Here is a 17,293-nt window from a genome sequence, read left to right on the forward strand (position 1 = left end):
AAATAAAAAAAATATATAATATTTACTTAATAAAAAATTAAAGCAAACTAATCACAAAAAAAAATATAAAATAATAAAAATGTACAAAACAACTCATGTAAATAAAAATATATAATAAATAATAAAATTTAAGCAAACTAAATAATAATAAAATAATAAATTATGCACTAAATAATAATAAAATAATAAAATTAAGCATTAACCTTTGTTAACCCCGCTTTGCTTTCGTTTTCAAAATATAACAATGTATAACAATGTTACGTCCTGTTTATTAATACAAAATATAGCGACAACACAACGACAAAAAACCATCGCCATTTTGAATTCAAAATTCAAAAAATAGCTGCAGAAAATGGCGACGAGCTCGCTACCAAAAATGGTCGTCGCCAAAGTAAAAAAAAAAAATAAAAATAAAGCATCAGAATTAGTGTTGCGCGGGCTACCACCAGGTGTCGTCGCCTATTGCTGGTCCCAAAAAAAGAAAGTTGTTTGAAGCCTTGCGACGTACTGGCGACCACTTTGTGCCGTTGCCCTTTTGTAACACCCCTGAATTTCAGACCCTTCAAGGGTGTCACTTGTAGAAATAAATAATTATTTAAATAGGAAGAAAGAAAGAGATGACGTTTGAAAATCTTGTCAAACAAAATCCTACGGAAATTTCGGCAGCATCTGCCCTGAAATTTGACGCGCCGAAGATTTAGACAAACGATAAATCATCATAATGAAGAGGCATCAATGGCCTCGTAACAGAATCACGGCGGAAAGGTCATCGCCAAAACCTCTGTCGACATGCTAAGCATGGATCGTGGTTCCCATGTAAACACTTGGATTTTCCAAGCAAAAAGATAATCCACTGTACAAGCCATTCAAGATACTAAAACAAAATATAAAATGATATAAATCTTTGCAGCGGAACGAATTACATCAAAAGGAGGACTCATGCCTCAACCAAAACATACACCCTTTCAATTCGAAATCACATGTAGCGTCAAAAATGGTTCGAACAGGGCACGCGTCAAGGTTCTCACTCGATTCCCCCCCATATGCAATGCAAGGAAACTCCAAAACCTGCAAGACCTATCTACAACGCCCCTGCTGCTCAACGTAAAGTCATAGACCAAACGTGTCATAGCAGGGCCATCAGAGACAAGCCGTCAACAAGGAAACAAGCAGTACACGTCAGTATCTAGCAACAAGTTATATATGCAACCAACAATCAATTCAACAAACGAGGGAAGAAAGACACTCCAATGTATAAAAATCTACTCCAACCATTCCTCACTTCTGTGCACTTCTCAATGCCTTCACCATTTTCTATTTCTTCCTTAATTCCACGTATCATCTTTTGTGACTAGAGGCCACCATATTGGGGTTTGCAAGACCCACATGGCAACACCTCAGCCAAGGGCGGTGACGGCCATGCCGGCGCCCAATGGCAAAGTATGATCATACCCCCGTACAGCGACCATATATAGATGATCCATGCCTCCGGGAACTAAACCAACTGGGGTACCAATCCAGTGGAGTCACAGTAACATCCAACTTAATATCTCATCAATAAGGGACTCATTCCCATTCCATCTCATATAATCCAACATTTTACTCTCGCGATATCAGAACTCAATCTCTACCATCTTTACAACTGATTTCCACTTGTAACACAAACTTAGCAGTATTTAAATAGCAAATCATATTCAACCTAGCTCGTATAATATTATCACGCAAGGAAAATATATTGAAGATGCATGCAAGAATCAGTTACTGCGTGTACTTACCTGCAAGCGTCACTGCACGACCACAAGTTACGAAAATCACCCAACTAAGGGTCTACTTTCCTCTTATAAACTGGGAACCTATACAAGTTGGGAATAGAACTTATAAGTTCTCTTAACTACTTTGGTATACCAGCAAGAAACCAAGTAACCACTATCATCCATTCACGACAAGTTTTCAATTACTTCTAGCACGTACGCATCTCATTCAACATCAAGCATAATCGTCAATTTAACAATAACACAAGTTTTTCCATCGGAAAAGAATAAAAGGATCATGTCGACTGTTTCACTACGCCAACTAACTTTGAGTTATAACGGTTCACATCATCTTAATATAAGGCGACGATTCACACTTAATGTTGATGTAGAGCTAATATGACGACAACGACGAGTCTTAAAGTTATCACATCACAGCATCATTCATTATATTCTCTAAGGTTAGAAAGAACTAAAAATCAAGCATCATAACAAGTAGCTTTAATAATTCTCAAAGTTGACACTATGTTCATAGCCTTACTAATATCATTTAATTATACTTCGATAATCTAACGAGGGCACTTGTAATCAACATTAATAATTTCTTTTACTTCAACAAGGCCAATTAAGACTACCATGCCTAACAAAACTCCCATACTCAACACAAATAAGGTTACTCATTACTAAGACACCATCAAAATAGTATACTACCATTATTTTCATTCATACTTCAAACTCTAAATCAAAAATATTTTCAATTCATCAAACATACTCTTACCCACAAAAAGATTCTATGAAAATAATACAAAGCTCAACACTATTTATTTATATTTCTAAAACATAATTCATGAATGCATTCAAATCACAAATCTAATTATCACTCACAGCAAGATTTAATAACCATCATACAAAGTTTAACACTTTTCATCCATATTTCGAAAACCCAATTCATATACATTCAAGTCATCAATCAACTTTCTACCCACAACAAGATTCAATGAAAAATCATACAAATTTAACACCAAGTTCATAAACTTAGTAAAAATTCTGATTGGAAACTAGCAAAATTACTTAGAGTGAACTTGAGAGGGCTTACAATGGGGTAATTAGAAAGGAGTGAAGACTAGACGGTTAACACCACGCATCTAGACCGTGGCGGCTGCTGGCGATTGTGGAGAAGGCAGCGGTCGTGGCTGCTGCTGGCGAGACGCAGCGAGGGAGGAGGAGAGTGTGCTGTGGCTGCTGCTTGCGTGGGGAAAGAAAACGCAGCCCTAGCTGCTGCTGTTGGGAAGGAGGGGAGGCGCGGCTGGTGGAAAGGGAGGAGGCACGGCTGGGGGAAAAAGGGGATTGAGAGAAAGAGAGAAAGAAGAAGAGGGAAGAGGAAGACGGCTTGTCTTCAGTGTTAGGGTTTCGTGGTCTTTAACACCGTTTTCTCTTTTTTTTTTTTTTTTTTTTTTTTTTTTTTTTTTTAATCTCGGTTCATTTTGTTGCGAGATCCAATTAAGAGACTCACCTTCGCGGCCTCACACATTTTAATAAAATAATCATTTTGATTCGAACCTCTTTATTTGAGAAATCGTAACTGTATTTTTAGTATATATATATAAGTCGACATTTAAATCCGTATGTGAAAGAAATTTATTAAAGCTAATTCGAAAATAATTAAATAATAATTGTAAAATCTTTAAAAACCATTAAAATATTAAATAATTACGTAATTAAAATCTCGGGGTGTTACAGACTACCCCCCTTAAAAGGAGTTTCGTCCCCGAAACTAGCGCACCCAAGGTACTAATTGAGAAAATTTATATTTCTAATAACTCAAGAAGGTGTCTTAACGATTTTAAGCCTAAGGAATTATCTCAAGGATCGTGACCTTATTGACACTATTATACTCACTCTTATCCAAATATTCATGCATATTTTGTTCCGAGCATTCATAGTCCTCTAAATTAACTCGACACCCAAACAAAGCATGTAAATGTCACACAATTAACTTAACATAATCAATCAAAAGCATGTAAAAAAATCAAAAGCATGCAATTTTCTAATAGGTCGGTATCATAGAGGAGGAAATGCATGCAAACGCGCGAAGTTCTATCACATTCTACCCCCCTTAAAGACTTAGTTACGACCCCGTAACTTACTAACCTCAAGAAAAAGGTGCGGGTATTTCTCACGCATGGAATCTTCAGTTTCCCACGTTGCCTCCTGTGTGCGCTGGTTAGCCCATAGAACTTTCACCATCTTTATATCTTTTCTCCTCGTACTACGCACCTTAGAATCTAAGATCTTGATAGGTTTCTCTTCATAAGATAAATTTTCATCCAGATCTAAGGGTTCGGGATCTAGCACATGAGATTTATCGGGAACATATCTCTTCAACTGCGAAATGTGAAACACATCATGCACCTTACCCAACTCATTGGGTAATGCTAGTCTGTAAGCGACCTTTCCTACCTTCTCTGTGATCTCATAAGGTCCTATAAACTTGGGGCTCAACTTCCCCCTCTTGCCAAACCTCATGACTCCCTTCATTGGTGAAACTCTCAATAACACATAATCCCCTACGGCGAACTCATCAGGTCTCCTCTTAAGATCTGCGTAGGACTTTTGTCGATCCTGGGCCGCCTTAAGTCTTTCTCGAATCATTTTTACCTGATCAGTCATCTCCTCTAACATAGCCGGTCCTAGAGTAACAGATTCACTGAAATCGTCCCAACATACAGGATTACGACAACGACGACCATACAGAGCCTCAAAAGGTGCCATCTGGATGCTTGCCTGGTAACTATTGTTGTATGAAAATTCCACCATATCTAGGCACTCATCCCAAGATCCTTGCCTATCCAAGGCTACGGCTCTCAACATATCTTCAAGAGTCCGATTAGTGCGCTCGGTCTGTCCATCAGTGGCAGGGTGAAAAGATGTGCTTCTTAGAAGTTCTGTTCCCAGAGCTGCTTGAAAAGCCTCCCAAAATTTTGACACATACCTAGTATCACGGTCAGAAACTATAGATCTAGGGACACCATGGTATCGCACAACATTTTTAAGGTAAGCTCGAGCCAACTGATCCATACTCCATTGATTATTCATCGGAATGAATCTTGCACTCTTGGTGAGTCTATCAACGATCACCCATAACGTGTCATTTCCTGACCTAGTTCTCGGTAAACCCAAAACAAAGTCCATTGATATGTCATCCCATTTCCATACAGGAATATCCAAGGGTTGGAGTAAACCTGCAGGTCTCTTATGTTCACTTTTGACCTTTTGACATGTCAGACACCTGGAAACAAACTCAGCAATATCTCTTTTCATCTTAGGCCACCAGAATGTTTGCTTCAGATCTCGATACATTTTATCTCCCCCCGGGTGGACGGAATACATCGAACCATGAGCCTCTGATAAGATTTTATCCTTGAGCTCTGCACAAGAAGAGGGTACACACCATCTACCCTTGTATCGAATGCTACCATCCTCGAATATTGTGAATCCTTCAGCTTTTCCTTCTTTAACCTGCTCCCTCGTTTTTTCCAATAAGGAGTCACTCACTTGATGTGTTAAAATTTCTTCAAAAATTGAGGGTCGAATTGATAAGGCTGTTAATCTGGACCTCAGCTCCCCGTGCTGCACAATCTCGAGGTTCAACTTTTCCATGTCTCTTTGCAACTCTCTAGGAATAGTCAAGGTAGCTACGGAATGATTGGTCTTTCTACTTAGAGCATCGGCTACCATGTTCGCCCTACCCTCATGGTAATTAAACTCCACGTCATAGTCGTTAATCAACTCTAGCCATCTTCGCTACCTCATGTTCAAATTTTGTTGCGTATACAAGTATCGCAAACTCTGATGATCAGTGTAGATCTTGCACTTTACTCCATACAAGTAATGTCTCCAAATTTTCAAAGCAAAGACAATGGCTGCTAGCTCCAGGTCGTGAGTTGGGTAATTGACTTCATGTGGTTTTAGTTGTCTGGATGCATACGCGACCACTTTCCTATTTTGCATCAATACACATCCCAACCCATACTTCGATGCATCACTATACACAAGGTACTCAAGGGTGCTATCTGGAAGAGTAAGCACGGGTGCGGTAGTCAACCTGTCCTTTAAGGTTTGGAAAGCCAACTCGCACTCTTTAGACCATTCGAATTTCTTGTCTTTCTTCATCAAGTTGGTCATAGGGCGGGCGATCTTTGAGAAATCCTTCACAAATCTCCTATAGTAACCAGCTAAACCCAAAAAGCTCCTTACTTCAGTCACATTCTTCGGTGCAGGCCAATCTCTCACCGCCTCAATTTTTGCGGGATCAACGGCAACTCCTTCTTTGGACACAAAATGCCCAAGGAACGAAACCTTCTCGAGCCAAAATTCACACTTTGAAAACTTCGCGTACAACTTATTGTCTCGGAGTAATTGCAACACCTTCCTCAAGTGTTGTTCGTGTTCCACCCTATCTCTCGAATACACCAAAATGTCATCAATAAACAATAGGCAACGACATTTTCAAAGCCATCGCTATCCCAAGCCATCGCTATCCCGTCGCCAGTCTCCAATAAACAATAGGCAACGACATTTTCGACGCCAGTCCGTTGCCCTTGGCGATGACTACTTAACCGTCACTTTTTGGCCATCGCTATTTCAACACTTCTTTGTAGTGATTTATTTTAGGAAAATACTTAAATTATATGTGTTGATTGTTACCACGCATTTTTGTCGGACAAGAATTAAGTGATTATATTATTAAGTTTAATTAGCAAAATTAATAATAAATAAGGCATAAATCAAATAATTTTTAAAATAATTTCAATTACTAATATAATGCCTTTTTAATCGATCAATCACTAAATTTATATTACAAACAAGGGAAAAATGTCAGAAAGTACCTAACAAATTTTTTTTTCCAAAAAGTACCTAATAAAATTTTTTCTTTTCCAAAGAGTACGAATTAACGTTTTCCTTTAGTTGACCGTCAAATGTAACGGTTGACTGGTCAAAATCAAAAATTCTTCTTCCTCATCTTCAATTTCTTTTCCAATTCAATTTTCTCACTGTCTTCTTCCTCTACTTTTTACTTAAAATCAAAATTAAATTGGAAAAGAAATTGAGGATAAGGAAGAAGAGTTTTCGGTGCCAGTCAACCATTAAATTTAACGGTCAATTGAAGGAAAGCGTTACTTGGTACTCTTTGGTAAATAAAAAATTTTATTAGGTATTTTTTGGCAAAACTTTTTTATTAGGCACTTTTTGGAAAAAAGAAATTATTAGGTACTTTCTGACAAGTTTTCCTACAAACAATTCAATCAAGTAAAATTATTCTGCATATAATCTGGATGCTTCAATTCTCTCTTAATAATATTGTTAAGGATGTATCCCTTTCATATGAAATGCTTAAAATACCCTTGGTCAAAGGTTAATATCAAAAGTCAATATTAGCAATCAAGTCAACATTTTAGTTGAGGTCCACGTCATCAGTCTGCCTCACTCCATTATCATACAGTAACCTCCTACTTTCATGAACTGATGACACTTTCCAAAGTAAGCGCCCATTACTCCAGGCAACTGCTGTCCACCATGTCACTTCCATGACCATGTTCTCCATAAGGCAGTACTATTAAGGTAACCAACCAACAATTGTAACTCCTATGGCAGAATCATTATATATACTTCATTAATCTACTCAAATCAAGTTACACAATCTTACTCTCACACTTATACTTGTATTTACCCCTTACATTTATCTTTCTCGGTTTAACTTAAGCATTGGAGAGGCTTTTGGGGATATCAGCCCCCTCGTTTAGTCTTTCTTTGTAGTTGTAGGGACTCCATCTACGGTGATCAGATCACCTTACATTCCTTAATTTGCAGGTACTTCCTACTTAAAGTCCCTTTATAAATTCGACCGTTTCTTAGCAGATACAAATATAATTTATTGCTAATATAACTTCACATTATATGAAAAATCAAATTATATGCGCAAGATTCCAGATTTATTATTGTTGGGGATTAAACATCCCGTATATGTAAGATACCCAAAATACCCTTGGTTAAGGGATAAAAGGTCAAATCTATAAGTCAATATTGGCTGTCAAGTTAACATTGCAATAGAAATCAAAGTCATATGTTTGCCTCAATCTGATACCACACAACAACTTCCCACTTCCTTCATGTTGAAGACACCTCACAGTGTAACCACCCATTATCTCAGGTAACTGCTGCCCACTATTTCACTTTCGTGATCACGTTCTCCATAAAGCAGCATTACTAAGGTAACCAACCAGCAGTTATGACTCCTGCATCAAAAATCTTATAAATAGGTACTTCTTCTACAAAAATCAGGTACTCAATTTTACTCTCATACTTATACTTACACTTATGTAACACCCCGAGATTTTAATGACGTAATTAATTAATACTATAATAACTTTTAGAGATTTTATAAATACATTAAATTATTTTTTTTAGTTAATTTTAGTATATTACTTTCATATACGAATTTAAATGTCAACATGGTTATACTAAAAATAGAGTTGCGATTACTAAAATAAAGAGGTTCGAATTATAATTATTCTCTTTATTAAAATTTGGGAGCACAATAAAGTGGAGTTTTTTTAGTTGGGTCTTGCTAGAAGGCTTACCCTAATATAAGATGAGTTAGGGTTTACAAGGGAGATCTCTCATTTTTCTCTCACTCACAAAACCACGTGTTTCCCTCTTTTCCTTGTCCCTCGTGATCTGCGCCTCCTCCCCCACAACCTGATCAGCAGCTGCTCCTCCCCCCACAACCAGACAGGCCGCGCCTTCTCCCTCTCACAACCAGCAGCATCATCCGATCCTCTCCCCTCCACGGCAGCAGCCGGCTGCACACTCTCAAATAGCAGCTGCTGTTGGGTTCTACACCACCACCAACAGCAGCTGCCTGCACTGCCACCAAGGTCCACCGCCAGTGTCTTGTCCCGCCTGTGCCACCACCACCACTCTAAACACTTGTCTTTTCACCCCTCTTTTCTGATTTCTCCATTGTAAGCCATCCTCTAATTCTCCCTAATTAACTAATTTCTTGTTTTTATTAGAATTTACCAAGTTTATGTGTTTTGGGTTGATTGTGTATTAATTTTTACTTAATCTTATTACGGGTAATAGTTAAAGGTGTTGTCTTTGAACATGAATCGATTAAGGTTTCATTTAGAGGTGAAATTACTAATAGTGTGTGTTTTTATGCTACATTTTGGTAGTGTGAGGATTGATTGGAAAACTTCAAAAGTTGTATTAAGGCTTAGTTTGGTTGATTATTGTTGTGATAGTGATAGTTGGTAATGAGTATGTTTGTAGTTGCCTACGAAAGTGGTCTTGGTTAATAATTAGGAGTCATGGTTGTTAATTATTGTGGTTTGATTGTTTGAATTAGAAATACTCTTGTTAGGGGGTTATTGAAGTTATACATAAGGTCATGAGTATAGAGTCAACTCATTGTTGATGGTTGCTAAGGTTACTTGTTGTGATGTTTTGATTGTAATTTTGTAGCTTCAGGGAATGTAACGAATGCTATTGCGATTCGATGACTTTAAGATTTGCCTTATCGTCAGATTAGTGTTATATTAACATTGTAAACTTAGGTGTGATTGTTAATTTTTTTTAAGGTAACACAAATCGATATAACTCAAATTTAGGGGATGTAAAGGAACGACTCACATAATATTTTTACTTTTAAATTGATGAAAAGACTTGTGTTGTTGTTGAGTTAATGATCATGACTTGTATTGAATGAAATGTGTGCGTGCTAGAGTAATCGGAAACTCATATTGAATGAGTAATAGTGGTTACTTTGGCTTTTAGCTGGTATGACAAAGTAGATAAGTGGACTTGTTAGTTATACTCCTAATTTATATAGGTGACCAATTCATAAGAAGAAGATAGAACTTTAGTTGGGTGACTTTTGTGACTTTTGGTCATGTAGTGACGCTTACAGGTACGTATACGCAGTAACTAATCCTTATATGCAATTTTTCTTTAAGACATTATTGTTTATTGTTTATTGTGACTATATGAATTATATCGAAACTATGAGGTATTAGTGAGTAAACTTTATATGAAGAGATATCACTTATGAAATCCTTGAGCTTAGAATAGTTTAGAGAATGAGAGTATTAGTAGACGCGGGGACCATCCCCTTTAGTTATTTAAAAATTGAATTATGCCTTACTTGGAGTTAGAATGACTCCTTAATAGGTGAATTTTGTATTTTGTTTGAGTTACTCAGTGGGTTTCGCTATCCCAGGGCACTCATTAATAGTATAGAGCAGGAGTTATTCCCGTTTGATTGCATTATGTTATTATTAGTTTGCGTGACTCAACTGGATTATGTCCGGTTGATTTAGTAGTCCCCTAGGTGAGATCCGACGGGATCATTGTAAGGGAGGTATGAGCATACTTTTGTCATTGGGCATCGGGTGCCGATACTGCCCCTTGACCGAGGTGTTACCATGTGGGCTTTGCAAACCCCAATATGGTGGCCTCTTCACTGGATTGATACCCTAGTGTGTTAGTTTTCACGAAGGTAGGACCCGAGAGGGTCAGCTGGAGGGGGTATGAGCTCATACTTTGCCATGGGCGCCGAGTAGCCGATAACGCCCTTGGGCGTATCAAGTGGAGAAAAGATCCACTGATAGAATATTACTCATTGATAGAAAGTTTATTCATTCATAGAAAGCTAACACATTGATAGAACGTTTACTCATTAATAGAAAATTTATTCAATAATAGAGTTGTTTACGGTAGTGAGAAGTGTGCCTAAGTTAAGTTACCTCAAGGGAGTTACATGTCCCAAAGATAGACTATGATCACACTTACTTTAAGATAGACAAGCTCTATAAGGTCATTGTTAGGTAGTCTGTTAATGCCGTGGTTGAGTGATACTACGCGTGTTTTACAAGAGTTTATGTTTGGAGAAGAGGAGTGTGAAGACCTGCATTCTACCCAAGAACACATGGTTTGGGTTGGATTGGACGTAACGAGATTAAGAAGTATAGGTGGACAATAAACGGTTACTATTTGTGCTTGTGTCTTATGAAATCATCTTATATTGTTGTATAACATAATGTTATCTAGTAGTTGGCCTTATTATATTTGATGCTAGTTACCGAAGTATACGTGTTTGTGTTTATGTTTGACTATCTGATGACTTTCTATGATTGTCCTGCTATGACACATTGGCCTTTGATCTGATGTCGAGCAGCAAGAGGATCATAGACAGACGTAAGCAAGTATTGGAGCTTCTCTTGCATTGCAATGCATTGCATTGGGGGAGAGTGATGAGGGCGAAGCATAACCTGTGTCGTATCGTTATCTTTTGATTTTGTAGTTCGTATTTATCTTTTGTAACTTTGGTTGTACACGTTTGTTATGAGGCCTTGTGTCCTCCTTTGTATATTTGTATTTCCGCTGCGTAGTTTATAACTTCGTATGGTTTTAAAGAGTTAAGTCATTTTAAAACGCACGCATTGACATTGGAACCACGATCCATGCTTGGCATGTTGATTTGAGAAGCCGGCGATGAATCATTCCGCTGTGGTTTGAGATTTTAAAGGCAATGATTCCTTAGATTAGTTTAATGTTTTTATTATGCTAATTGCTCTACCACATGTTCAAGTTTTAGTAGAGATCCTGCCGAAATTTCCACTCACCTTTTTTCAAAGTTAATCTTTAATGTTTATCTAAATTCTTTTCCTTTTCTTTTTATGTAACATGCTGCCGTGGTGTACACCTGAATTTCCTCCCGTCCTTCACGATTTTGGTTTCGCTTAAGGGGTTGGAAATTCAGGGGTGTTACAACTTACCTCTAATATTTACCTTTCCTGGTCTTACTTAAGCATCGGAGAGGCTTTTCGAGACATCAGCCCTTGGTTTAATCTTTCTTTGTGGTTACATGTACCCCTTTTGTGGCAGTCAGATTATCTCACTTCCTTTAAATTGAAGGTACTTCTCACTTAAAGTCCCTTTAATAAATTCGTCCGTTTCCTAGCAAAAATAATTATAAATGTAACAAATTAATGGAATAAATGTTTCTTTAAAATTGGAGAACTGTTACAATAATTTAGTTGAATATTTCATATACAATTGTGAGGTTTTAGTAATTATATTTTTGTTACATAAGTTGCCATACACAATCGCAAACTTTTACATTTAAATTAAATTTATATATAAATTAACAAATTTATACATCTACTTATTGCACAAGTTTCTATATTAATATATTATAAATGTTAACTGACCAACTCAAGCAAATGCTTAAGCTAATGGTTAGGGCCCCAAGACATATTATATTCTCTAACAAGCCTTTTCACACGAGTGTCATTTTGGATTAGAAGTATAAATGCAGCACAAATTCTCCTCAAATTTAGCGCTAAATATTCCACTTTAAATAAAGGATAATTAAATGAGTTCAAAATCGTGAACTCTTTGTCACGTTAACTTTTAATGCCATTGTCAAAGAACCAACTCAACCAAAAGCTTAACTTTTTGGTTGAGTTGGTTCTTTAACAATGGTATTAGCGCCCGATTTGTTGTTAGGCTTATGATTGTGCATTAATCTTACCGCTAGTTAAGGGGCCGTAAATTGGATGTTCATTCCGAATGAGGTTTGTAACCTTTTAGCGAACTGAAATTCTAAGGACACACACATGTGAAGGAGATTGTTAAAATGTCAAGTATTACCCACATGTGAGTTGACCCACATCGAAAAAAATAATAGGATGTCAATGTATATAAATTATGTTTCCTCCTTGTTTACGTTGCCTAATATATTTTCTAAATTTTATCAATAAACTCACTATTAATAAGATTTTAATCCAATAATTAATATTATAGCTTAGACAAATTCAAGAGTAAATTTATCCATCATTGCTAGAGGTTCACTAATCAATTCTCACAATCTTTAATTTTGGAGTATAATTATACTACCATATTGTTATTTTTATACACTATTATGTCTTTGTTTGTTCGTTAATAGCAGAAGACACGTGTGATCGACGCACGAAAGATGCCACTAGCTGAAGGGCCAAAAAAACTGGGTCTTGTTTGTAATTGAATATTTGTTGAGCTCATTAGTTGGTTTTGGCCTATTAACTCATTCAAATAATTCAACTATTAGAAAACAGTTTTTTAATAAATGACTTTTTATTTTAAGTATAAGCTAAGTTGAGACAAAATAAAAAAAAATACATTAAAAAATTTTTAACTTGTTGAAATAATAAATATCTCCATTAACAATTTACATATATCAACTAGTTAAACTAGTCAATTAAATCAATTAATAATACTGAACAATATAATTTGATTCAAAGCGTAAAAAATTCAACCTTCATCTGGCAAATGTATCTCTTGTAAGGTTTTTCAAATGCGGGTTTATTTATTAATTAAACAACTATATTCCATTCATTTTCAACAAACTGTCTCATTTTTAGGGCACTTTTCGTCTAATGATCTTAATTTATGTCTATTTTAATATATTAAAAATTATATTAGCACAATGTAAGTCTTAGATGAGAGTTGAGATATGAGTTTGATAATACTCATTCTATTTTCAGGACATTTAAACAATATATTTTTATATACATATTAATAAACTGATTGGAACAATTAATTTGTGTAAATAAAATTAAAAGTAAACGAAAATAAAAATATATAAAAATAAAATTTAAAGAAAATAAAAAAAAATTATACTCAAAATAAAAATATAGCAAAACTAATTTCATTGCAAATGGGTCTTTGATGTGGGAGAGGCACCGTCGGATAATGTTGTACCGGCGGACACGTAAGGTACGTGTGAGTGTGATTGTAGTGTGTATGTTAATCTTTATGTACGTGTGGATAGACTTTTTGTGTATTCAAACGTATTAGATTTTATATACGTGGCTTTCGTAGCAACTGGACCCCATACACCTAATCGCCATGTGCAAACTTTGAGACAACTTTGCCGATCATCCTCCCTATTGTTTTTTCTAAAAAAAAAAAATGAACTAATTGTCGTTGTTACTTGTTACTCTGCTCTATTCATTGCTTTTAACACTATTTTTCAGATTAAGGTGAATTTCTTACCGGCGCGCAAGAGTTACGAGAAACAATAATTTTTAATAGAGGTAATAGAGGTGTTTAACAGGCCGGATCGCGGTGGATTATGTTAAATTTAAACAAGTTAGGGCGGGTCAAAGCCCATTTAAATCCAATCCACTTTGATTCGTTTTTTAAAATTTCATATAATATTTTTTTATTCTACTCTTTTGGTCCGTTGTGTCGACATATCTATGTATATAATTATATCATATAAAAATATTAAAAAACAGTGGTAAAAAAAATTTTCGCAACCGATTCCTATAATTATCCGACCTGACACTTTACACCAAGGTCCTTTAATGGACCGACCCGTTATTGACCCGGCCCGCTAATTGTCCGTTAAATGTGACCTGACCCTTAACTTGTTGAGTCGAATGTTGACCACAAATGTAGAATAAAAAGTTCATAACTAATAGGTTAATTCATAATTTTCAACTTTAATTCATAACTTCCTATAATAACTACCCACTACTCAACATAACCGACCACTCACCCATCATACCCATGATTCATTAATTCACCATCTAACATTCATTCTACTATCATAAATACATGTTGCATACATCATTTGCATCGGACTAAGCTTTTATATTCCTACTGTTACTCCGCAAAAATACATCGCCCACCTACTTACAGTTTATACTTAAATAAATATCTTTCAATTGATCTGAACTCATCCTATAATCCATTAATCTTGCATTTATTCAATTATCATACATTCATTGATTTCTGTTTCCCGGTCTGACTTGCAGGATTTTTGGGAAACCACCCCGGGTAAGGCTAACGTTGTATTGCAGGATTTAAGGTCTCATCAGCGAAAGGATCATAAGCACTTTCGGCATATTGACAGTTGTCCCCAATCACACCTTATTTCAAGGTATTTTAAGTGTTTTTTGCACTTCCTCGTTTCATCACCGAAACAGTAACCCTTAGTAAAATTTTATTACTTGAAAATTAAGCTCGAACCTGATCTATAATCGGTAAAACCAAATCAATTATTAACCGATGAAAACCCGAGATCGATTGATACTCAACTCGAAATCGACATCGAACCGGTGTAAACCCGATAACTTCAATAACCGATCTTCAATTGACCCATAAAAAATTGTCCCGACCCGAGTTTGACCCGCAACGACATGTATCCAAAAAGTAATCGAACCAAATGAGACCCGTCCGAAATCGACCCAATTGCTCGAATGAACACCTCTTCTTGCATATGTGTACATGTAATTTTCTAATAAAACTTGCAAAAGTCTTTTATGGACTCGGTCCACACTATTTTAATATGGACAAATTTAAGCAAATGTTTTTTTTAATGATTTTTACTAATTGTACTTATCATGTGGAAAAACTTATGATTTTTGTTTCGCACTCTAAAAATTGAAACTTGCTAATGGAAATAGTTTGATACTTTGAAATGGAATGATTCCCTCGCAGCTATATTAAGAGTAGTTTTTTAAGAAAGCAAGATTAAGTTTTGTTTTCAAACAAAAAAAGTTTGTAATATCTTCCGTTTTCTGTTTTTCTAATCAAATTTTTGAAAACATATAAACCACCCGTTTGTTTTCAGGTCATGCTTATAATGATATAATATTTATAGAAAAATAAAATTTACACTAAGAAAACACTTAAATTTTGTGTACATTAGTGTTAGCATTGAAGGAACAATTGAATAAATACACACTAAAATATCATATTCGATCTTTATTGAGTCCGAATCAACAATACAATCTACCCCACATTACTCCTATTTTGCAACAAATTATAGGTACGGTGTACTATCAATTGAGAGCCGGGACTTGTCTTAGTGGCGTCAAGAACTATATTCCTAAGACAAAACATGGGTTTGAGTTTCATAAACCTCCTCACCAACCTACTTTTGAATAAAAAAAAAGTGTACCTTTAATTATTTGGATATAAAACAAATTTGCATTGGATTGGAAATTCAATTGTTTTAGTAAAAACTAAGCAAGCAACTAATACTTAAAAATTTAAAAAAAAAAAAAAATTGGTAAGCAAGTAATAAGAATAAAACGAAATGATTTTGGTCGGCAGGTAAAACCGTTACCCGTTAAGAATCTAAGGAGGGTAAAGAGGAGCATGATTTATTGGTCTCCCTTTTATGAACCACTCTTCGGCAACCCCGGAGGAAATATTACTATTACTGACTTACTGTTACGTTACTTATTACTACATTAACCAATTAATTACTAGTACCATAAAGTCTATAAGAGTATAGCCTATGGATCTATCATAGGAGTATAATATATGCACCTCCTCGTGTTTGTAAATAGTTTAACAATATTAATTATTTATTTCTTTATTAATTTTATATAATCAAAATTCTAATGGTTAATATTATGAATTATTCATTAAGATGAATAAATAAGATTTCACTTAATTATATTTTACATTATACATAAAAAAAATATATGCAAAATAAGATCAGTTGATAAATAATAAATGTTACAATAGCTATGATAACTGTAACCATTATAAGAGATCAGCGTTAGTATTATATATTTTTTTAATTCGTGAATATTGTTAACATTTAACTATAAAAGACAGTACTCATAGTTCCATAAAATAAAATGTATTGTTTTAAAGTGAAGGAAGGAAGATCATAAATATGTATAGGATTTGGGAAGTGAACTTTTGTATTGCTAGATTGTATTCATTTGTCAAAAGCAAAGGAATTTCAATCATACTCCCTCCGTCTCATTGAATTTGCATTATTTTTCATTTTGGTCCGTCCTATTTAATTTGCATTATTTTTATATTTAGACAATGATCTACCACTTTCTTTTAATTTCATCCATACATTTTACTCTCTTTTAATTTCATCCACATAATTCATTCTCTCTCTTTATTTATTATTGCTTTCTTAAAAACAACCTCATTTCTCTTTTATGCAATTTAAAGGGGAAAGAATAGTATATACCAGTAGCAAGTTTTCAAGCATTCTTACTTGTTAAGTAACTTTGGATCATGTTTTTGAGTGTTGATATCTGAATTTTTAATATGCTAAATTTTACTATCTTCGTTTTTAATTACTTAGCTTGCACATTTTTATGGTGGCACAAAAATTTAAAAAAGTCACTTTCAGTGTATTTTTTTTTTCTATTTTACTCCGTTCAAATGGTATGTGAAAAAGTAATAATATAATGAGTGAAAATAAGATAAGGATAAAATAGATTTATTGAGTTGAGTTGCTTTTTCCCAAAAGAAGGAAATAGCGCTAACATTGTGAAACAATTAAATAAAGGTAATAAGTGCAAGTATCATAAAATGAACGAAATATTAAAATTTAAATTTATGACTCGGACTTCTCATACTATGTTAAAGATATGTTAAAGAACCATTTTGATGTTCTATTACAAACCTTTTCACTATCCAAAGAGATTGAACACAGAGTTTCCATCAAAGAT

Source organism: Amaranthus tricolor, chromosome 5, assembly GCF_026212465.1.
Source record: "Amaranthus tricolor cultivar Red isolate AtriRed21 chromosome 5, ASM2621246v1, whole genome shotgun sequence".
NCBI lineage: Eukaryota > Viridiplantae > Streptophyta > Magnoliopsida > Caryophyllales > Amaranthaceae > Amaranthus > Amaranthus tricolor.